At 42.3% G+C, this 21561-nt stretch overlaps 1 pseudogene; it reads right to left on the reverse strand.

Annotated features, from left to right (window-relative positions):
* Nucleotides 1-13654: 13654 nt before the first annotated feature.
* LOC147884308 (cytochrome P450 71A1 pseudogene) lies at nucleotides 13655-15461 on the reverse strand (annotated as a pseudogene).
* Nucleotides 15462-21561: the final 6100 nt, after the last annotated feature.

Raw genomic sequence — 21561 nt, forward strand, 5'->3', positions numbered from 1 at the left:
ATGCTCGCACTCCATGCATACGAGAGGTCACAATCTCTCATGCCTCTTGGGATCCATCCCTTGGGCATACCCCATTATTCTACCCTTAGCCTATGATACTTTACGCCTACCATTTATTCATGCATACCCATGCATTCCTACCCATTCCTATCCTAGGACCTAGTGTGTGACTGCTCCATTATATTAATGAATTAACATATCCTAATACATTCTAGGCCTAAAAATCATTTTGTGACATGCCCTCTTGCTTGGGGCATAGATGTCCTCATCTGCTAGGTACTATATTTTTTTTTCTTTCATGGTCTTAAGCACTCTTCAGGTTCCTGTATAAACTTCCATACAACAACTTCAATCTTTCATCTTCATGTTTGGTACTCCTGCCAAACAAGTCCAACATTAGTATGTTCCTTTAAATCAAATTTCCAAATAAATCAATAAGAAAGACATAGTACTTATCTTTCATTTTGTGTTGTCCATGTACTCCTTTGCTTTGGACATTCCTACAAAGACTAATTCAACTTTATCCATTAGGGTTAGTAGGAATCCAATTCCGTTCTACTTTTCCTTTTCAATAGGATACCATTTCCTAATCTATCTCTCTCATATGCATGCATCGGTCCAAGTTCCAAGTGACCAGCTTGGAACCATTAGTTTTAGGTTGATCAGACTCAAAACTTATAAGATAGGCCTAAACTTACAAGATCAAGATCACCAGATCTTAATGAGTACTCATTCTAGACCACCAAGTCTAATTGTGGATCCACCCATAGTCATGCATCCATGACTTACCAATTACTTAAGAGCTCTCTAAGGTCACCAAACCTAAGGTCACTAGACCTTACATATCCACCACCTAGTCCAACACCTAGGTAGGACTATGGACCCTTTCAGTGATCATTCCAAATGAATCACTATTTTCAATATCCTAGATACTACTCAACTATCCTAGTCTAAATTAAGGTCGCAAGACCTATGACCATGTATAGGCCCCCACTTGCTATACTTAGCAAGGAAGCTACCATCTACTAATTTTCCTAATATGTCTTCTAGCACCCTCTTGCTTGGGAAAAGCCCAAGTACTACCTTGGCTCATCAACCCAACCTAAGAGAATAACTTAACCATATCTGGTTTTCTAACTTCAAAACTCTTGGCACCATAGATGCCTTCCAAAGGATCCTTATCCAGCATTTCTATACGCAACTAATTTGGTATACTACTGTGGACATTTCCAAGGTTGCATGTGCTCAATTCTTGAGCTTCTACTACATGATCCTACATGCAAATGCTTTGTATTCTTCTCATAACTATTATTCTTTTTATAACTATTATTTTTATGCTGTCTTTTATTTTCTTTATCCTTATCATTTTGTAAATCAACAAAGCATGGAAATGGAAGAAACCAACTCAACCTAGCATTTCTTCCACCAGTAGTTGGCTTCATAGCATTTCTCACGTCATTAAACATTGTGTTTCTATGAGGTTTCTATATGATTCACATACCTCCATGCTTGGAAGCATCCATTTTGGACTATCAAAAGAAGGCAAGGGAAGAGATTCTAATCTACCGTACTATCCTTCTTCATCTAGCATGAGTCATAGAAGAAGATCTCGTCCTTTTTTAATTCTGATGGTGTGCGACCTTCCTACTGAAGACTCCCAATCTCAACATGGAGGACATGCAACACCCCAGTTACGCATGTTGCAGGCTCCCACTCTTTGTAAGTAGATGGATATAAATCTATAAAACAAATACAAGGCATAAGACAGTTGTGCCAAAGTCCTTAAATAAATGCAAATACTTTAAAATGCAAATGAAGTACTAGTACACTTTGGAAAACTTACAATTGGGCCTATGATCTGGAGGTCATGCATTCGAATGCACGCATATGTTTGCATGGGTAAAGACATGCTGAATATATACCCATGTCAGTGTGTTACTACCAAGGGAAATTTCAAAGTCTAAGATCCTTCCCCTCCAATGTTTGGAGATGTTCATTGCATCCTTCCGACCCACTTTATAGCACCCATGATAAGTGGTTTGCATTGTAATCCAAGAATATTTCTTGTAGAGCCGAGGAATCCATTCCCCATGCTCATCCTTAACATTCTTCAATACAATAAACTATAAACTACTTTGATATCTATCATTTGCTACTTTCATAGTTTCCTCCCCTGTACCATATGATTAAAATTAGCTCTTTCTATGTCTTTCTACTTCCACAGACCCTCAAAATTTATGTCTTCTCTTCTCTCTTTCTCTGTCCCTCTCTTTCACTTTCTCTACAACTCTCTCTCTTTCTCTCTCTCTCTCTCTCTCCCCTGTAATTAAACCTCTCACACAAACAAACAAAAAGTTAATTCAAAAAACATAAAATACTTTTCTCTCTCAGTCTCTCTTTCACGGTACCCCTCACACAAAAAAATACCAAATTATTTTGAAATATTGAGTTTAAGATATGCTCTCTTCCTACTCTATTTCTACCCAAACAAAGAAAACATTATCAAGATCATATGACACTCTCTCTCAATCCCAAATATCTTTGATTAGGATATCTTTTTCTTCCTTCTTTCTCAAATACTTCTAAAACCTAGTAGTTTGAAATATAATCTCAGTCTGTCTCTCTCAATCATCCCCTCAAACGGAAGAAAACATAGCAGTTCGAAATATAATCTCTCTCTCTCTCTATCTATCCCTCCCATACTAATGAAGAAACAAAAGACTATTTCTATCTCTCTCCCTCGTCATCCCCTCAAACAGATAAAAAAACATAGAAATTTCAAATATAATCCCTCTCTCTCTCTCTCTCTCTCTCTCTCTCTCTCTTTCCCTTTATCTATCCCTCCCATACTAATGAAGAAACAAACGACTATTTTCTATCTCTCTCTCTCTTACTCATCCCCTCACTCTCACACTCTCTCTCTCTGTCTCTCTCTCTCTTTCCCTTTCTCTATCTATCCCTCCTATACCAGTGAAGAAAAAAATGTAAAAAATAGTCTTTTAGTTTTAAATATCATCTACCTCAGCCCTATTTCGTGCCTTTTATAATAAACATATAGACAAAGTGTGATACAAAAACATATCTACTTAATTTAGAAAAAAAAGTATGTGTTCTTCTTCTTGAATTTTCTCTCTATACTCCAGAAAAGTAGAGAAAGAGCCGAAAATGATAGAACACCCATTTTTCTCACTCTTTCCAGGCAGATTTAGGTCGCAACTTTTGGAGTTGACTCGCTATACTCCAAAAAGGCAGGGGAAGAACCTTAAATGAGAGAACACCCGTTTTCTCACTCCTTCCAAGCAGATTTAGGTTGCAACAACTTTGGTTTCTAAGAGAGAGTGAAATAAGTAGAGAATGAATGGAAGAGAAGAGGGATGAATAGAGCTTGGGCAAAAGTTTCTCTAAGAGATTTTCGAATGTGGAAGAAAAACATGAGCAAAGAGGAGAGAGAATGACTAATCAAGAGTAGAATGAAGATATTTTGAAACCAGTTGCCAGAAAGTGGCGAAAGTGAATGTTTGAAACATTTTGGAAGAAAGAATATAGTGAGAAAGTTGGTTAGGAAGTCAAAGTTTGGGCCAAATGGTTTAACCAAATGGAAAATGTCAGCATACTTCTAGCTAGGGGATAGTTTGCTATGGGAGGGAGGCCTGACATGGTTAGGGCAGGCCTACCAAAGATAATTTTTTATTGTGATGCATCAATGATGTTTTTTGGGGTATTTTGAAAAAAATTTGAGATTTCCCCTAGATTTGGGGAGCCTCTATTACAGAGAAATCCACATGGCATAATCTCCTTCATGGAAACCATATTCCCTTATCCAAGCCTCTAATATTTTAGTAATTCTCCAAAGGGCCCCTTTTTGAGTAGCCACCAACACAAGCTAATGTAGTGCTCATTGAAGAATGGGAAGATAAGTTTGTATGCTAGACCAAGCCAATCGCTAATCTATATAAAGTACAACATTGTGATTGCTCAACATGCACTACAAAGAATGAAGTGCAGCACAAGAATTCCGAGAAGATCAATGTATACACTGTAACAAGATCCAAAGGCATGGTCCTAGATCTCATTTTGGATGCACCTCCAAGAAAGGAGAAGTGACTATGCTGGAATGACAAGATGTTTGCATGACAATTTTGAAGTAGATAAAAAAGATGCAAGAATCAAGAAAGAATGGCAACAAGTTACTCATATTACAAGAGCATACACTGTATTCTCCCAAAACGAGTTTACCACCACAAGAATGTTCGAAGGTAAGCCCCATACTCATGTTGAGGATAAAGGCCTTATCCTTCTCCTCCATCTCCTCCTCCTCCTCCTCCTTCCTCCTCCTCCTCCTCCCATCTCATTCTCCTTCCTCCTCCTTCCTCCTCCTTCCTCCCTCCTCCTCCTCCTCCTCCTCCTCCTCCTCTTCCTCCCTTCTCCTCCTCCTCCCTCCTCCCTCGTCCCTCCTCCTCCTCCTCCTCCTTCCTCCCTCCTTCTCTTCCCTCCTCCTCCTCCTCCCTTCTCCTCCTCCTCCTCCTCCCTCCCTCCTCCTCAACCCTTACCCCTCGAATCCGCAAAGGAGACTAGCTCTCCACTCCTCAACCTTGGACTCCTCCTAAACCCTACAACCCCCTTTGAACCCTGGAACTCCTAGTTAACTCTCTCAACCCTATCCCCCTTTCTAACTCTGAAATCCCCTTCTAAACCCTTGAACTGCTGTGGAGGTGAGAGCCTCCATCAATCGTTATAATCAAGCCCTCTTTCTCGTTCACATGCGCATGAGATTTGCTTTCCATGCTTTAGCCTACACCTCTCACTGGAACACGACGCGAGGATCTATGCTACACTTGTGAACAGCTATGCTACAATGAGCGACGACACGACTGTAGGTGACCAATACCCTCGGAGCCTGCACTTGGGTAAAACAGAGACAACATTTGGCGTCACTACTAGGGAGGTTAGCGTATGAAGTGAAAGCAGAGCACGTGCTTGCATGTGTGAAAAAGAACCCCCTTCGAAAAGCCATTCGAGATACATCCCTCAAGGCAAAGGAGTGAAAAAATGCTTCCAAATGATGCAAAAGGATAATGTTGACTTACAAAATCACAAAATCACATTAATACACTCAATACCCAAAATTAAGCTTTAATCCCCCCACATCCTATAAAAGCAACACCAACCCCACTCGTTTCTTTCCCCACACTTTTGCTAGCCACTTCCTTCTCCAAATTCTGTTAAGCCTTCATATTTTCCGTCCTCCTTCCGTCCACCATTTCCACCACCACCACCACCACCACCAATTTTTCCATCAACCCCCCACTCCACCACCACTTTTTCCATCCATCCCCCATCTCCCTCACTCAAGGTAACCATCCTTTTCCCCTCCACCATCTCTCTACCTCTCTCTACACCCCATCTCCCCTTTTCCCCCCTCCACCTCCACGTCCCATCTCCTCCACCACCCCCCATCTCCATCACCCTCCACTCCACCATCTCTCTACCTCTCTCTACACCCCATCTTCCCTTTTCCCCCTCCACCTCCACCCCCCATTTCCTCCACCATCTCTCTATCTCTCTCTACATGCCATCTTCCCTTTTCTCCCTCCACCTCCACCCCCCATATCCTCCACCCTCACTCCACCATCTCTCTACCTCTCTCTACACCCCATCTTCCCTTTTCCCCCTCCCCCTCCACCCCCCATTTCCTCCACCCTCACTCCACTATCTCTCTACCTCTCTCTACACACCATCTTCCCTTTTCTCCCTCCACCTCCACCCCCCATCTCCTCCACTCTCAATCCACCATCTCTCTACCTCTCTCTACACCCCATCTTCCCTTTTCCCCCTCCCCCTCCACCCCCCATCTCCTCCACCCTCCACTCCACCATCTCTCTACCTCTCTCTACACCCCCATCACCCTCCACTCCACCATCTCTCTACCTCTCTCTACACCCCATCATCCCCTTTTCCTCCTCCACCCCCATTTCCTCTCCCCCTCCACCTCCCCCCCCCATCTCCACCTCCACCTCCACCCCCTCCACCTCTACCCTCCATCTCCACCACCCCCCTTTCCTCTTTTCCCCCCATCTACACCTCCACAACCCATTCCCTCCACCAACCCATCTCCTCCCCCCACAACCCCCCCTCCACCTCCATCCCACATTCCCTCCCCCTCCCCCTGTCCACCTCCAGTTCCCACCCCCCATCTCCCCCCCCCCCCCCTCCACGCCTTCTCCCCAGCCTTCTCCTTAGCCTCAGCCTCAACATGACCCTCAGCCTTCCCCTCAGCCTCAGCCTTCCCCTCATCCTCAACCTCAGCCTTCCCCTCAGCCTTCCCGTCAACCTTCCCCTCGGCCTTCCCCTCCCCATGAGATCCCTCTCCTGATCGAACAAAATGTGTTCGATACCCTCTCGGATATAGAGAGGCTTCCTGACGGTCAACGGACTACCAGGAAGAGCACCATCTTCCCTCTCCCGGAGATACAGCCCATGGCAGAGATGACCCCTGTGCCCATGAGGAGGGTAAAGCAGACTCCGAGGAAGCCCCATCCCAAAGAAGGCCAAAGCTCCAGATGTCAGTGAGAGGAGGACCAACGCAGACAGGAGCACTAAAAGAAGTTCAAGGTAGACAGGAGGTCATGGGAAGGTGTTCGAGTACCTGTAAGGCCCCCACCAAGAGTCAAGAAGCCGTATTGAGCAAAACCAGGAGCACGGGCCCTGAGGGAGATCAGGCAAATGCAGAAGACCACCGACAACTTGATCCTGCATGCTCCCTTCCAACGTGTGGTACGGGGGATCGTACAGGGATACAAGGATGACGTGCGCTTTAGCACAAGAGCTATGGGGGTGCTCTAGGAGGCTGCAGAGCAAGTGACCACCGCTCTATTCGAGGACACCAACTTGTGTGCCATCCATGCAAAGCGCGTCACAGTCATGGACAAGGACATGGCTCTGGCGAAGCAGCTACGGAGTGACCCAAGTTTGAAGCCCTAGATTCTCTTGCAGTCCACTCTTAGGACTTAGACCACCCCCTGCCCTTGAAGGCACTATCTTGTATCTAAGGCCCAAGGGTCGATTTTTTTAAATAAAATATATCGACATTCTCTACACAAGTGCATTGTTGTATATTTTCCATTTCAATGCTTGCAGTAAATGATCATTTTAAGTTAAGTTTTGAATTCTATCAAATCCTAAAGGAATTTCACCATCACGTAGAAGGGAAAAGTGTCTGGCACGTCTAGTCCAAAATGCCCAAATTCGTGCCGTGGTGGGTTTTGGGCTTTCTGGGATCTTGGCGACGTGCCGGACACTATTCCCTTCTGCGCGACGGTGAAATTCCTTCAGGATTCGACAAAAATGAACTCTTGATACCCAGAATTGGTGAAAATGATACTAAATTGGCTAGAAATTTATTAAATTAACACAATTAAAATGATGGAGAAAATATATCGACTGAAACAAAATACAATGGAGTTCATGACGAGCCAAATAATAAAGACATGTAGTCATGTATCCATTTAAATATATGTTTATATATACAAAAGGCCTCACAGGCTATCTTTCTTCTTGGCTAGTTTGAGTACATCGAGAATAGGGGTCTTTGAATCCCCTAGTGGATTCCTAGATATAAATCTAGCCGCAACAGCACTAACATCCTCCTCTCCTGCTGCCAAAGACATAACCATTGCTGTCAATGCCCTGCAATGAATGTTCGATCCAAAGGCATTGATAGCAGCTAGGCGGTGTACCAAAATGACTTTGTCGGCATTCCGAGTAATGTTGGAGTATCCGATAGCGCGCGACAATGCCTTGCACTTCAGCAGCTCTGAAGGACCTCGAGGAGAAAATTTACCGTGAAAGACCACGATATGCTCTGCGACTTTGCCAAGGTAATGGGCCAAAGAATGATCTCGCCCAAATGTGCTATGAACATTACCCTGTCGAGATGAGAATTCATCAAGCCCGAACGCATCCTGCAACAATTCAACAAACATTAGAAGACTGACAAAACAAATTATATTGAAAGAACATCAAAATAAAAAATATTGTTCGAACTTACCACTACAGCATCGTCAGCTTCTATCCCTTCCTCATTTGCAATGTTGATGGAACTAGGTGCTATGTGATGTTCCATTTGGGAGGTGGACACTTTCTCCTGACCTGTGTTGGAGGTGGAAGCTTCTGCATGAGAGGGTTGTGCATCGTATACGGACATGTCTTCATCCCTCATTGAAACCAGCATCGTCAAGAGAAAGTCTTCCATTGTCTGGTCTTCATTACCTAAAACCTTGGGATCTTTGACACTTGTGTCAACATCGAACCCCGATAGGACTTTGAGTGCCTCATCCTCTTGTAGTCCAAAAAGAATCTCTCTGTCATGGAGGAATACATACTCTTCTCCATCGATGATGAGGGGGGACAAGGACCATAATTCTTAATTCTAAGTCTGGGTCAACGGTCTCCGATGCAGATTCTTGCTCTACTAGGTGCTCTTGAAGTAGGCTCAATGCTTGAGCTGCTTCCATCTCCTCTGTTGGATTGTCAAGACTCTCTTCCATGTAGATGTTCGAGTCTACTCTAGGGACGACTAGATTAGCAGTTCTAATAGAGGGGGTGCTAGACAATGAGGCTTCTTCCTCTAAATTTCCTTCTTGGAGAAGGAAGATAAATGTCATCTCCCATGAAAGGAATTTGGTGCATGTATTTGCTGTGATCCCTATGTCTAGGATGTCTTGAACTTCGACTGTCCTAAACCCTTCATCTGTAAGATTGTCACAAAAGCGGGCCAAGCACTTTACAAACTTGGGTTTCTCTATGAACAAATACCTTATGTAATCGATAGGAACCCATCTCTTTGAAGTGTGGTCAATTGTATAGGCAAAATTTGAGAAATTATTTTGCATGTAAAGCATGAGATATGAGAAGTCATCCTTGGCTCGCATATATGTGCCTAGGACATCTAAAGTCCTATCAAACACTAAAGTCCTATCAAACACTAAAAATAGCTCGTAGTTCTAGGTGAATCCATGGCAAATAGCAGTTGATGGAGGGAGTGACTTCTAAGGAAGGGAGCTTCTATGGCTCTCTAAATGTGAAAGTGAGAATGTGATGTAAAAAGGGCTCTTACCCCTTAATATATATCAAAACCCTAAAAATTAAAATCAATCATAAAATCACCAAATTTTTTGAAAAACATTTACCACCATGAACTGAAAGGAGAAAACATTAAAAGAAATAACATTTTAATTTAATTGTCCATCATCTTTTGAAGCAATAACTAGGATTTGACAGACAAAAAATTAACGCTGCACTAGTCAAACACATTGTTAGCAATCTTCACAGTTGCAGGAGGAATGAAATTGGCACTATGCATGCACTTCTCCACACGGTGGCTGATCTTACCACCATTTAAGGTAAAGTAGAAGGACTCTAACATGCCGTCCTCCATGACCAATAGGTGTTCTCGCACATCCCTTAGAGTCCATTGCGATGTGACATTCACATTCTTGACATCTCCCTCTTCAACATCAATAGACAAACTTACCCCCGTATTGTCTTCATCATTAGAGTCTAGGGGAAGCCACCGGCCATTTGTTTTCTTCCAGTGCTTGTACTGAAAAGCTAAACACAACATTTGGCATGACAAATGGTATCTAATAACACATTGTCTTTACATGCATGATATTGAAACACATCACCCTTTTGGTCACCTGACCTGGTTCCCCAATTCATCCCAAGTAAATCTTCAAGAGCATTTTCATCTACACGCTTGCAAGACCACATACTTTTTGTTCTATGCATATGTATATTCTGAAATAAAGAAGCGAAAATGTGCAGAGGCATAAACCAAGATAACCTTGCCCATTTGGATCCAAATGTAAGCTTCATGGCCATGCCCACATCCTTTGCAATCTTGTCCTTGTACGATTGCAATGTCCTCGAGTCCACATTGCTGCAATCCATGTCTTGAAGTTGTGGTGGTGCAATGGTTTGCAGACGGCGATAGCTTGATGATGTTGTTGGAGTGATGTATGTTGCATTATACCAATACACATTATTCATTCGCAAGGAGGCCAACTTCTCCCCGGCATGCATTTGCTTACCTAATTCCTCATGAATCGCAGTAAACTTGCCTATGAATGATTCAACTGGTTCCCACTCCTCGAGGTCCGAAGGGAAAACATCTGCCACCATGAAAAAGAGCTCTTAGAAACCAAACCCAAAATTTCCAAATGGACTCGTTACACTTACAGGTTAAAAAGGTACATAGATAGAAAGGCTCACAATGTGATGGTATCCTAGATTGATTGAATGATGGAGGAAGCCGCATATCTTTTCCCATGTAAACATGTTGCACTTTTGTGAGCCATCCTTTCTTCCCAAACTTGAACTTCAAGATGCGCCCCTTCCACTCATGCAAGATGTCACCTCTCTTGCTCTTGGGAAGCTTATGTGGACCTTTGGCTGATACTTTCATCACTATCCAGTCATTGAAGCTGTAGGTGCAAGGGATCCACTCATCCAATGCATTTCTGGTGTTGTGGAAGACACAAGATGTCACAGCATTACGTGGTCTTGTAGCCTTTCTCCTCACCATGCTTGCAGAGGTTGCAACAGCAAGAATGGGACTCCTACACAAGGCAATGCAGCTCCAACAAAGGCACAAGAGAGGGAGAAGGAGAGGGACAGAGTAGCATCAATAGAGGCACGGGAGAGGGAGAAGGAGAGGGACAGAGCAGCAACAACAGAGGCACAGGAGAGGGAGAAGGAGAGGGATAGAGCAAAAACAACAGAGGCACAGGAGAGGGAGAAGAAGAGGGACAGAGCAGCTCCAACAAAGGCATAGGAGACGGAGACGCAAGAGAGAGAGAGGAGCTGCAACAAGCAGGCCAGAGCAGGAGGGAGCGAAGAAAGAGGGGGAAGAGGGAAAATGCGTGGGATTTGGTTCAAATTTGAGTGATTTGGTAGGCTGGACAAGAACAGTGGGGGGCAGAGGTCCTAGAAAGAGGGAGGGGAGAAGAAAAATTTGCCACAAGGGCCCTACCATCCCATTGAAGGAAGTTTTGGGCTCATGTGGGGGAGGTGCACCTACTTGTTGGTTGATACCAAGAAAGTTGCCTTTGCTCCTTCTTTCTACATGGAATTTTACTTTTTATTGCAAAATTGGCATAGTACCCGTGGGTAGCACAGTGGAAGGATTTGCCTGGGGATAGCATTTGCTTATAGGAATAGTATTGTGACACCAAAAAGCAATATTTTCAAACCTTGACTTTGTACAATACCTAAATCCCTTGTGCCAGGGAGGCAAACGTGGAAGCGATCACAGTGACTTATGTAGATGGGGTACTTACTGTGAAGGTACCAAAGCTTCCTTTTCTTGAGCTAGAGAAGTTGAAAACAATATAGGAAAGAGCCACAGCTATGGGTCTCACTCTCTCTATTGACAGCCTCATTCAACTATACCTTAACTTTTGACCCTTCCACTAGGATTGAGCATTCTGAACCGTTCATAGTTTATCCGATATTTGCCCCATAGACAACCATTTCGAAATACAAGGTTGAAGGATCACATCAACAAAGGCTAGATGAACTACCTTCCTTTAGCTATGGTTGCAGTTACAGTGATCAAGCTAGGAAGCTCAATGCGGCAAATGGATGAGTTGATCATTGGTGATGGTGAAACTTTTTCATGCAACATATTCACATATAGTGCCACATCTCCTCTACATGCCACATCATCATTTTTTAGCACCCTTCTTAGAATAGACAAAGTTTGGCAAAACTCCAAATAGCCGTGAATTTTGATCCATGAGGAATTTGATGGTGTTATAAAAAGCAAAAATGCTTAGCAAATCATGATCTATGATCACATTTGGGTTTTGACATACTCAGAGTGCAATTTTATTAAGGCAAAAAGGAGGTAGTACCATACAAGAACCTACTACAAAGGTAGCAGAACCCTCATCATAACCCCCCCCTCAGTGCTCAACGCATTTTGATCAGGACCAAAGGACATCAAGCAAGGGACAAAACACAACATCCCACCTAATTCAAAATCAAAAGTACCACAAGGACCTATCCCTAAAAAGGGGGTAGCATCATAAGAACTTGGTAAGGTAAATGAGCTAGTGCTAATGGACTTAGCGTGGCTACCATGAGGGCAACAACAAAAGTTACCATTGGCATCCCTGAGGATTCTATAATAAGTTCCTCTCCATGGATGCTAGCTGCATGTCTAAACAACCCCTTCACATATTGGGTGACAACAAGGTACGCTGCTGTACAACACTCTTGAGGAATTGCCACCCATTTAACACTCACACTCACTCATCACATTCACATCACAAAATCTCAACAATTTATGTACAATTTTTCTCGCTTCAAATTCTCGAAGGTAGCTACCACCTATGCACTTACCTATCATATGTAGCCCTTCACCCTTCGTCCTCCTCGAACTTCTCCTCTTCATGGAGCTTCTTTTTGTGATTCGCATCAGGCATTTCCTTCTTATGGGTTTTACTATTTGGAATGGCCAGCTTTTCAGCCACCACCTTCTTAGAGTGACCTTTCCCATTTAGGCAAGGGTTAGGCAAGTCATTCTGTGTATCTAACTTATCTTCCTTCTGATGATTTCGGTTGATCGCTTGGTTAGTAGTACATCCCTTCCCATCAATAGATGCGGTAGCCTTACCTTTCTTACCAATGATTCTCCACGGCTTTGCATGTTGCGATGTACCCTGAACAAGGCTGACCTGATGATCTCTAGGAGCCCTTTGAGGAGACTGGACTAGGATTATGTTGCATGCAGGAGGAGTCTCGTCATCGTGTCCATCTTGTGGATCACAAGGGATTCACTAGTAGTAATAAGGAGACGTCACCTGCATGCAATAAATATATGAAAATGCCCCTTACCTACCTCCTATTTATGGGACCTTACCTTATAAAATGTACCTTCCTTCCCTTATATAACCCCCCTCCCTTACACTCACGTGGTACCATACGATAAACCCTAGTGGACCCCCCGGGTTATGGATATACCATCACACCGAGGACCTTACTACCACGCTCCAATGTAGTGTTCGCAGCTTGTGCAAGGCACTCCCTTGCAAAATGGCATGTTTGTTTGTTTGGGCCTTTCCCTGACTCATGCCATTATTGGTTTTAGTCATTATCAAGACATGCACTTAAAGTCTCAACACTTAAGTTCAAACATCAAGTTTGTCAAGCATTTTTACTAAGGAGCACATTACAAGTTATGGAATATAATGAAAAACCTCACAAGAAATGTTTACATGACTCATAAATCGATCTACAAAATCAAATCAAGCATATAAAATGTATACATTTAATTTCTTGCACTTTGATGACATTTCATGTGGCCTCTTATAAAGCCTAGATCATTTGTTATTGTTTGAGATATAGAGACATCCCCAATAGATTAAAGAACTTAATAATAACATCTTCCTTAAGTCAAATGTAAAATATGTATCCTATACACACAAAGAATAACCTTGGCCCTTGAACTATAGATGTACAGAACTGGAGACAGCCCATGTCTGCATGTATACTTTTATGAGAGTAGCTAAAAGAGGCTTGGCCACATGTAAGAAGAAACACGCTTCATATACGAGGTCGAAGCTCCTCCGTCATGACTATGACTGTGACACTACTGGTAGTATGGGTGATGAGATGGTAGGCGCGGGGCGGCATGAAGAAGGAGAGGGGTGGCACGAGGCACAGTGAGACCAAAGCCATCATCCATGGGTAGGCTATGGGGGAGGAGCGGTGGCACGAGTTCCCAATTGAAGCCATGCAAGAGGGCGGCGAGTGCAAGGCAAACCATGTTTAACCCCATGACATTGCCAGGGCAACCACGTCGTCCAGTCCCAAAGGGAATCAATTTGAAGTCAGAACCCAACACATCGATGTTGTTTTCCATAAACCGTTCTGGTTTAAATTTAGCTGCACTCTCCCAAGATGCCTCATCTCTACCGATGGCCCAAGCATTCACAAATAGCCTAGTCCCAGCAGGTATCTCATACTTCCCTACTTTCACTGCTTCACTTGATTTGTGAGGAAACAGCAATGGTGTCACTGGATGTAGCCTCAATGTCTCCTTCACCACTGCCTCCACGTATCTCATGTCCGTTAAATCTGTTTCCTTTACTCTATGCTCGCGCCCTACCACTTTATCAACCTCTTCCTGTGCTTTCTTTAGCAGATCTGGCTGTCTCATTAGCTCTGCTAATGCCCATTCTGTTGTCATTGCAGTTGTCTCCGTCCCAGCAGAAAACATATCCTTGAGACAGAGAAATGAAAGCCATCATGAATCAGCGTCAATTTGGGCTCCCGTTGCTAAAAGAACAATCCTATTAACTGATTAAGAGTGTGTGAAGAACCAAAGGAGATGCCAAACGCACTACCGTGTGATCAGCCAAACAAACTTCAAGCGTCGTTATTCTCATTCAGAGTGATTATCCTAAAATAAGCAAAGAAGGTGCAGGCTGAGTCCTAGCATTTTCACCATCAGAAACGACATGTATCTTTCATGCCTTACAATTCAGTTCATCGCTTACCAGCACGACTGCCTTGATGCTTTCGTCGGTCATTTTGATCTCTTCATCATCGTCCTCGTCTTGCACTGATAGGAGCACATCCACAAAGTCACTTGGAGGGCTGCCAGGGCAGCTGCTCCGGCGTCTCTTGTGCTCGTCTATCAAAGCTTGAAGCACCCTGTCAAGTTCCTTCGCGGTCTTCTTTGCTGATCTCCTATACCCATGCAAATCCAGGCCCTTCAACCACTCCACATAATCACCAACGTTGAACGCACCGACGAGCCGAAAACATTCTCGTATCAATTCCCTGATATTGGCCGTTTCCGGGCACCCGATTAGTCTTCTCCCTAGAGCCATCCTGCATATCACGTTATTGCTCAGTATCAGAAGCTCATCCCTCACCGTCACTTTTTCGCCTCGTACAGCATTCCCCCATAAGGATTGCATCAGTAGAGAGAGCTCCTCAGCCCGTATGTACTGGAACGAGGCGAACGTCTTTGAGTTGAACACTTCCATGTTGCAGACCTTCCTCAGATAACGCCAGTAAGGTCCATAGGGCGCCAGCCCAAGGTTTTTTCCGTTATAGGTGAGGAGAAGGGTCACTTCAGTCTCGGGCCGATTCGCAAAAATCTGATCGTGATGCTTGAGAAATTCAGCCGCAATGCTAGGAGACGAGGCAATGACGGTGTAGATGTTCCCGAGCCAAATGGACATGAGTGGTCCATGTTTCTTTGCAAGCTTATGAAGCGACTGGTGAGGATACTTGCCCAGGAGATGGAAATGTCCGAGCAATGGCAAGGAAGGGGGACCTGGAGGCAACCTGGCCCTATGCTCGGCACGCGACGACCATAGCAGCTGGTACAACAGGATTGTAACAGCGAGCAAAGCGAGGCCTGCATTGCGCCAGAGATCATCCATCGATACACTACGCGAGTTCAAGGACTTGCTGTGTCAAAGCTCAGATCCAAGCCTATAAGCATGGAGATAGTTACTCAATCCTATTGTTTCTGCAACAGAGCGGCGATGTTGCGATGGCAACCTCATCTCTACAACCCAACGACTCCAACCTAACGATTGTTTCTGCAACAGAGCGGCGATGTTTGCGATGGCAACCTCATCTCTACAACCCAACGATTCCCACGTTTTGCTCCATTACATTCCAAGGTTATGCTCCATTCCTTTGGCCCGTGCGTTGCCCTCGTCCATTACCACCAAGAAGGATTCCTTATAGATTTTATTTGCATTCCGTTACCACCAAGGAGGATTGCTTATGTATTTTCTTTTCATTTAATTGGCCTGCCGCCGTAGTGAAGCTTGGGTTGAAGAAGCTAAAAATAATATTGGACGCTTTTATTTTAATTTATTTTGCTTCCGTCAATGGCTCCGTGCCACGTTACATGCCAGCAACGTTTGGTGTCTCGACCACGTGATCGTAGTTGATTGGTTTGTTCTTTCGGACTCCGACTCTTTTGCATGCGCCGCCTGCGTCGCCGGCGATATCGTTCCCTTACTTTTCATCAGAGTCCAGCGCAGGCTCCAGCAACCTCGTCTCCCCTCGGAACATGAAGTCTCCAAGAGCCTCGGCGCAGGAAAGCTCACTCACAGCTCCCCCTTCCAAGAGCCTCGGCGCAGCAAAGCTCACTCACAGCTCCCCCTTCCTCCAGCAAAAGCTCGCCAGCTCCTCCCCCTGACGGACGAAAAAGTCGCACGGACGTAGAGAGACCGCAGCAGCAGTAGCTCATCTTCGCACAACTATCGATTCTTCCTCATCAGCACCCCTCACTTCCAATCCGGTACATTCCATTCTCAAATTTAGTTGTATTCTGATGTGAGTTATGACTATCTCTCTTATTAACCAAAAAGCAAGCACCAATGAAAAATGTACTGCACGTTACACCTCCGAAGATCGCAGGTAGCAATCTTAGTTCCCTTGTCTCTTTTACATCCAAAGCATTACCACTACAATGCAGAGTTGTCGGCTGAATCTGTTTCGTAGGATGTAGCATTCAAGCCAAGGTATTTGGTGGCCTTCACAGTCGGTTTTCAGCAACAACGAGACATTATCAATGTTGCAATTCCCAATGTCTCAACACACAGCTACGTTTTGGTAACGAAAAGTGCACGGGAACTGAAACCCATTTCTCGTGTGGCCTCTGATGCGATCTTCTTGCTGTGACGGGTACACGTACTCTGCAACGCTTTTGTATGCAGCGTACTTCACGGTCGTTGTGCGAAGCCTCTGGAACTCCTGGCCTGTATAGATAGCATGGTCCTCGTGGACAAAGTCCTCGTTTCTGTTAGCGGCAATAGCATGGCAAAATTTTGCATCTGCTATTTCGGTTCGAGGCCCGTCTTCTGGTCCCGTTTGGCATCCCTCTGTTGCTCTATAAAGTGTTTGCCAATTTCTGCACGGCTGCAGCCCGTCTGTATGCTGAGAGTCACTGCTTGGCGTGCTCTGTTCATGATTATGGGAGGTGAAGCGGACGAAAAGGATGGCTCCACAAATTCACAGCAACAGTTGTCCGGCAACTCCATGGACACTTCTAGTGGCCAGTTTGAAAAAGGTCCAGCTCGTGTGCTCGTTTATGCTTTTGATTTTCGCATTCGTTCATTTTTGTTTCCCCTTTCTAGATTCATTATTTCCCTCGCTTGTAGACATGATGAGCATGGCTGAGCCGCGACCAGGATGCGCTCAGGAGGTGCCCTCACGGTATCGCGGTACGTCTCGTTAACTATTTCTCCTAAAAACATGCCCTTTGTCGATCGGTTCAATGCTCACAATGTTAAGTTTGGCCCAGGCAACACCTCCCGAAACGAAGCGACGATATTAGGCGTTGGCACAGGGAAAACAAAACGATATTTTGCACGTGTCTCAACCTAGGTGGTATCTACATTATGGCAAAGTGGAGCGCCCATCCGAGAAGTACATGTTGGAATAACACACCTAAGACCATGTTTTTATATGGTTGTGCATGACACCAAGGCAAAAACAATGTTCAATTCTTGATCAACCATTCAAAGCATATGAGATGCACAAAATACTTTACACGTACCTCAAGCTAGATGGTATGGAATTGGGTGCAAAGTTACGTGCCCATATAATAAGTTCTTGTTCGAATAACACACCTAGGACTATGTTTTCTTATGGTGGTGCATAACAGTAGGGGAAAAACGATATATAATGCGTGATCAACCATGCAATAATTTTCGATGGACACAATACTTTGCATGTATCTCAACCTAGGTGATATTTACATGCTTACAAAGTGGTGTGCCCATCCAATAATTACTTGTTGGAAGAACACACCTAGGACCATGTTTTCATATGGTTGTGCATGACATTGAGGCAAAAACGGTATTTAATGCTTGATTGACACTACAAAGCCTATCCAATGGGCACAATACTTTGCACGTGCCTCAACCTAGGTGGTATTTACATGCTTGCAAAGTGGAGCACCCATTCGATAAGTATATGTTGAAATAACACACCTAAGAGAGTGGTTTTTTAAGAATGTGCATCATAGTGAGAAAAAAACGGTATTTAATGCTTGATCGACAATGCAAAGCTTATCCGATGGACACAATACTTTGCATGCCCCTCAACCTATGTGGTATTGACTTAGGTGCAAAGTGGCACGCCCATCCGATAAGTACTTTAGATAATACACCTAAGAGTTCGTAAAGTTAGTGGTTTAAAAAAAGGCGTGATTCAATGGATAGCCAATTTTGAGTAACAACTTACATGAAAAGTATTTGTAAGGTTAGTAATTTAAAAAAACTTGTATTTATTAAGAAAATAATTGAGTCTAATTATTTATGCTTAGTAGGATATTTATTAATCAAGAAAAGGACACCTTTAGAAAACTATTTGTGAGGTTAATAGTTTAAAAAAAGGCATGTTTATTATGAAAATAATTGAGTATAATTAATCAAGAATAATAATTGTGCTTAGTATGAAAGAGAGAGAAGGGTGAAAGGAAACGAAAAGGAAAAGGCTAAAGGAAAGGAAAAGAAAAAAGGCTAGTGAAAGGAAAGAAAATGAAAAAGAAAAGAGAGGGGTAGAAAAGAAAAGTCCTAATTTGCCCCAAAGAAGTTCAAAAAGGTCTTCTTCTTTTCATTCATTCTTATCTCAATCAATTGGAGCAAGAAGGAGCAAGAGAAAGAATCAAGGAGCCTACAAAACCGAGTCTACATCCTATCTACAAAATCTTTGGCCACCTTAGCCAGGTATGGAGAATTTATATTCATGTTTTCTTTTCTTAAATATTTAAGAAATTGAAATTTGAGAGAAAGGATCGACAGAAAAAGGAAGAGAAGAGAGAGAAAGGATGAATAGAAGGGAGGGAATGGGAAAGGGATGGGACGAGAATGGAAACAGACATAGGAAAGATCGCGACGGAAGTAAAGATCGCAAGGAAAAAAGATTCGTCATGACAGAAGTAAAGATCGTGATGTAGCAAAGTATCCCTTCCCTTATTCCCTGGCCAAGAAATAAGGAAAGGAATAACCCCTTCCCTTTACAAACAGCGATGCATGGATGGGGGGCGTGCGATCGCAAGAGGAGCATGGGCGGGAGCGGTGGGCGAGCGTGGGTGGTGCGTGGGGCGAGGCGGTCCGCAGGTGGGCATTGTGCCGACGGGCGGGACGCATGGCGATTGCGTCCGCGGGAATGGAAAAGGGGGTTTGTAAACCCTCTTCCAAACCCCTTCCCTTTACAAAGGGCGGTGTGCAGGTGTGGACGGTGTGCGAGAGCGAGCGCAAGGCGGTCTGCGTGTGGGTATTGCGTCGGCGAGTGGGACGCGTGGAGATGCACCGGTGGGCGGGTGGCGATGAAATTTTTAACGATGTGGAGCAATGGAAAAAATTTTGGCGATGGTGACCTGTGGATGGTGACGGCGACAACAATGGTGATGGCGGGCTGGCGATGGCGATGAGGAACGACATAATTTTTTAACATAAATCGATGTAGTAACAGGGACTAGAGAAATCGATGTTGTGGTGATCCGTCACATTAACGTCGACGGAAATTTTGATTGACGAACATTCTATAGTGGGATGGAGGGGAGAGAAAGAGGTCAGAAGAAATTGAGATGGAAAACCAAGTAGAAATAGCAAACAAGTGTTGTACTTTTAAAAAATACAACAAAGAAAAAGTGTCAGAAAGATCTCTTACTCTTGTACTATTGTCGGTAAGAGATCTTGGAAAAGAGAATGTCGTACGAGAGAATGTCGTGCGTTTTCGATGAGGAAAGGATGAAAGAATGTTTAGGAGAATGTCAGGTTTTTTTGTTTAGGAGAATGTTGTATCTTTTGTTTGTATTTAATTCATTTTACATTAAATGTATATTTATTTTAGTTTAAAATGTTTAGCTATATATATATATATATATATGAATATGTATATATATATATATATATATATGAATATATATGTATATATATATGTATATATATGCATATATATATATGTATATGTATATATATATATATATATGTATATGTATATGTATATGTATATGTATATATATATGTATATGTATATGTATATGTATATGTATATGTATATGTATATATATATATATATGTATATATATATACATATCTATATATATATATATATATATATATATATATATATATATATATATATATATATATAAGAGAAAAAAAATGTATGATTTTTTTAATGTCTATCATTTTGTCATTTTATTTTTATTTATTTTACCTTAGTTTATAATTTATGTGTTTGCATACTCTCTATTTCATGTGTATGTAATTTTTATTTAATCTTTAATTTTTAATTCATTTTATATTAAATGTATATTTAAAGCATATTTAATTTAATTTAAAATATTTTGCTAAATTAAATATACTTTAATTATATGTGAAAAGAATCAAACATTATATATATATATATAAGAGAAAAAAAGAAGGATTTTTTAATGTCTATCATTTCATCATTTTATTTTTATTTATTTTATCTTAGTTTATAATTTATGTGTTTACATACTATCTATTTCATGAGTTTGTAATTTTTATTTAATCTTTAATTTTTAATTCATTTTACATTAAATGTATATTTAAAGTAGATTTAATTTAGTTTAAAATATTTTGCTAAATTAAATATTCTTTAATTATATGTGAAAAGAATCAAATTTTGTTTATAACTCTTGTCTTGCAGGTAACCTATTAAAATGAATATGAAAAAGAAATTATTTCTTGCATTTTCTTCGATTCGACGGTTGGTATAACTTAGATTAGCATAGATTAGTTTATCGATAAAGAAGAGAACTCCAAAACAACCAATCAAAGCCATGCTCAGAAATTCCCAACTAGTTCCTAATCGGCATCAGTCCTACGTTCACATGTGGTTTCACACTCATAACACAACCCTATGAGCAATATTTTAGATTCAGATGACAGATGACACATCAGAGTCAGAGTTTCACTGGGCAAAGTTTCAGTGGACACAGTGTAATCATTAATGATGGATCAATATAGTTTTATTTTTGCTCATCTCAATGTAAAGCCTTATTGGCTATTATTTTTTAATTTATGTACATATATTGAGCCTTGTAAAGCCTTTGGGACTATTTTTGATCATCCATTCATTGACAAAGATTTTGTTAAATGGACACACACTTAATTGTATCAATGGACACATTACAGCTTGGGCACATTAAAGTATGATGGGCAAACTGCATTGTCTTTCAGCTTGGGCATATTATAGTATTATGGGCAAAATGCATTGTCTTTCAGCTTGGACACATTACTATATGATGGGAAAAATGCATCTTGGACACATTACAGTATGATGGGCAAAAGATATTTTCTTTCAGTTTGTACTTTAATGCCTTATTGACTATTTTTTTGAAGCATTGTTTCTAAATTCTTGTGAATTATTTTTCATGTAGGATTTTCTACTATTATGGAGCACTCTCAATTTCGTCTTTAGCACCACCTTACATTTCAATGGGAAAGAGTATGCCCCTGGTAACTTTGAAGGGAAGTGGACTCA

This window comes from Dipteris shenzhenensis, chromosome 27, assembly GCF_047967505.1.
Source record: "Dipteris shenzhenensis isolate YYH24624 ecotype China chromosome 27, Dip_SZ_1.0, whole genome shotgun sequence".
In the NCBI taxonomy this organism is placed as follows: domain Eukaryota; kingdom Viridiplantae; phylum Streptophyta; class Polypodiopsida; order Gleicheniales; family Dipteridaceae; genus Dipteris; species Dipteris shenzhenensis.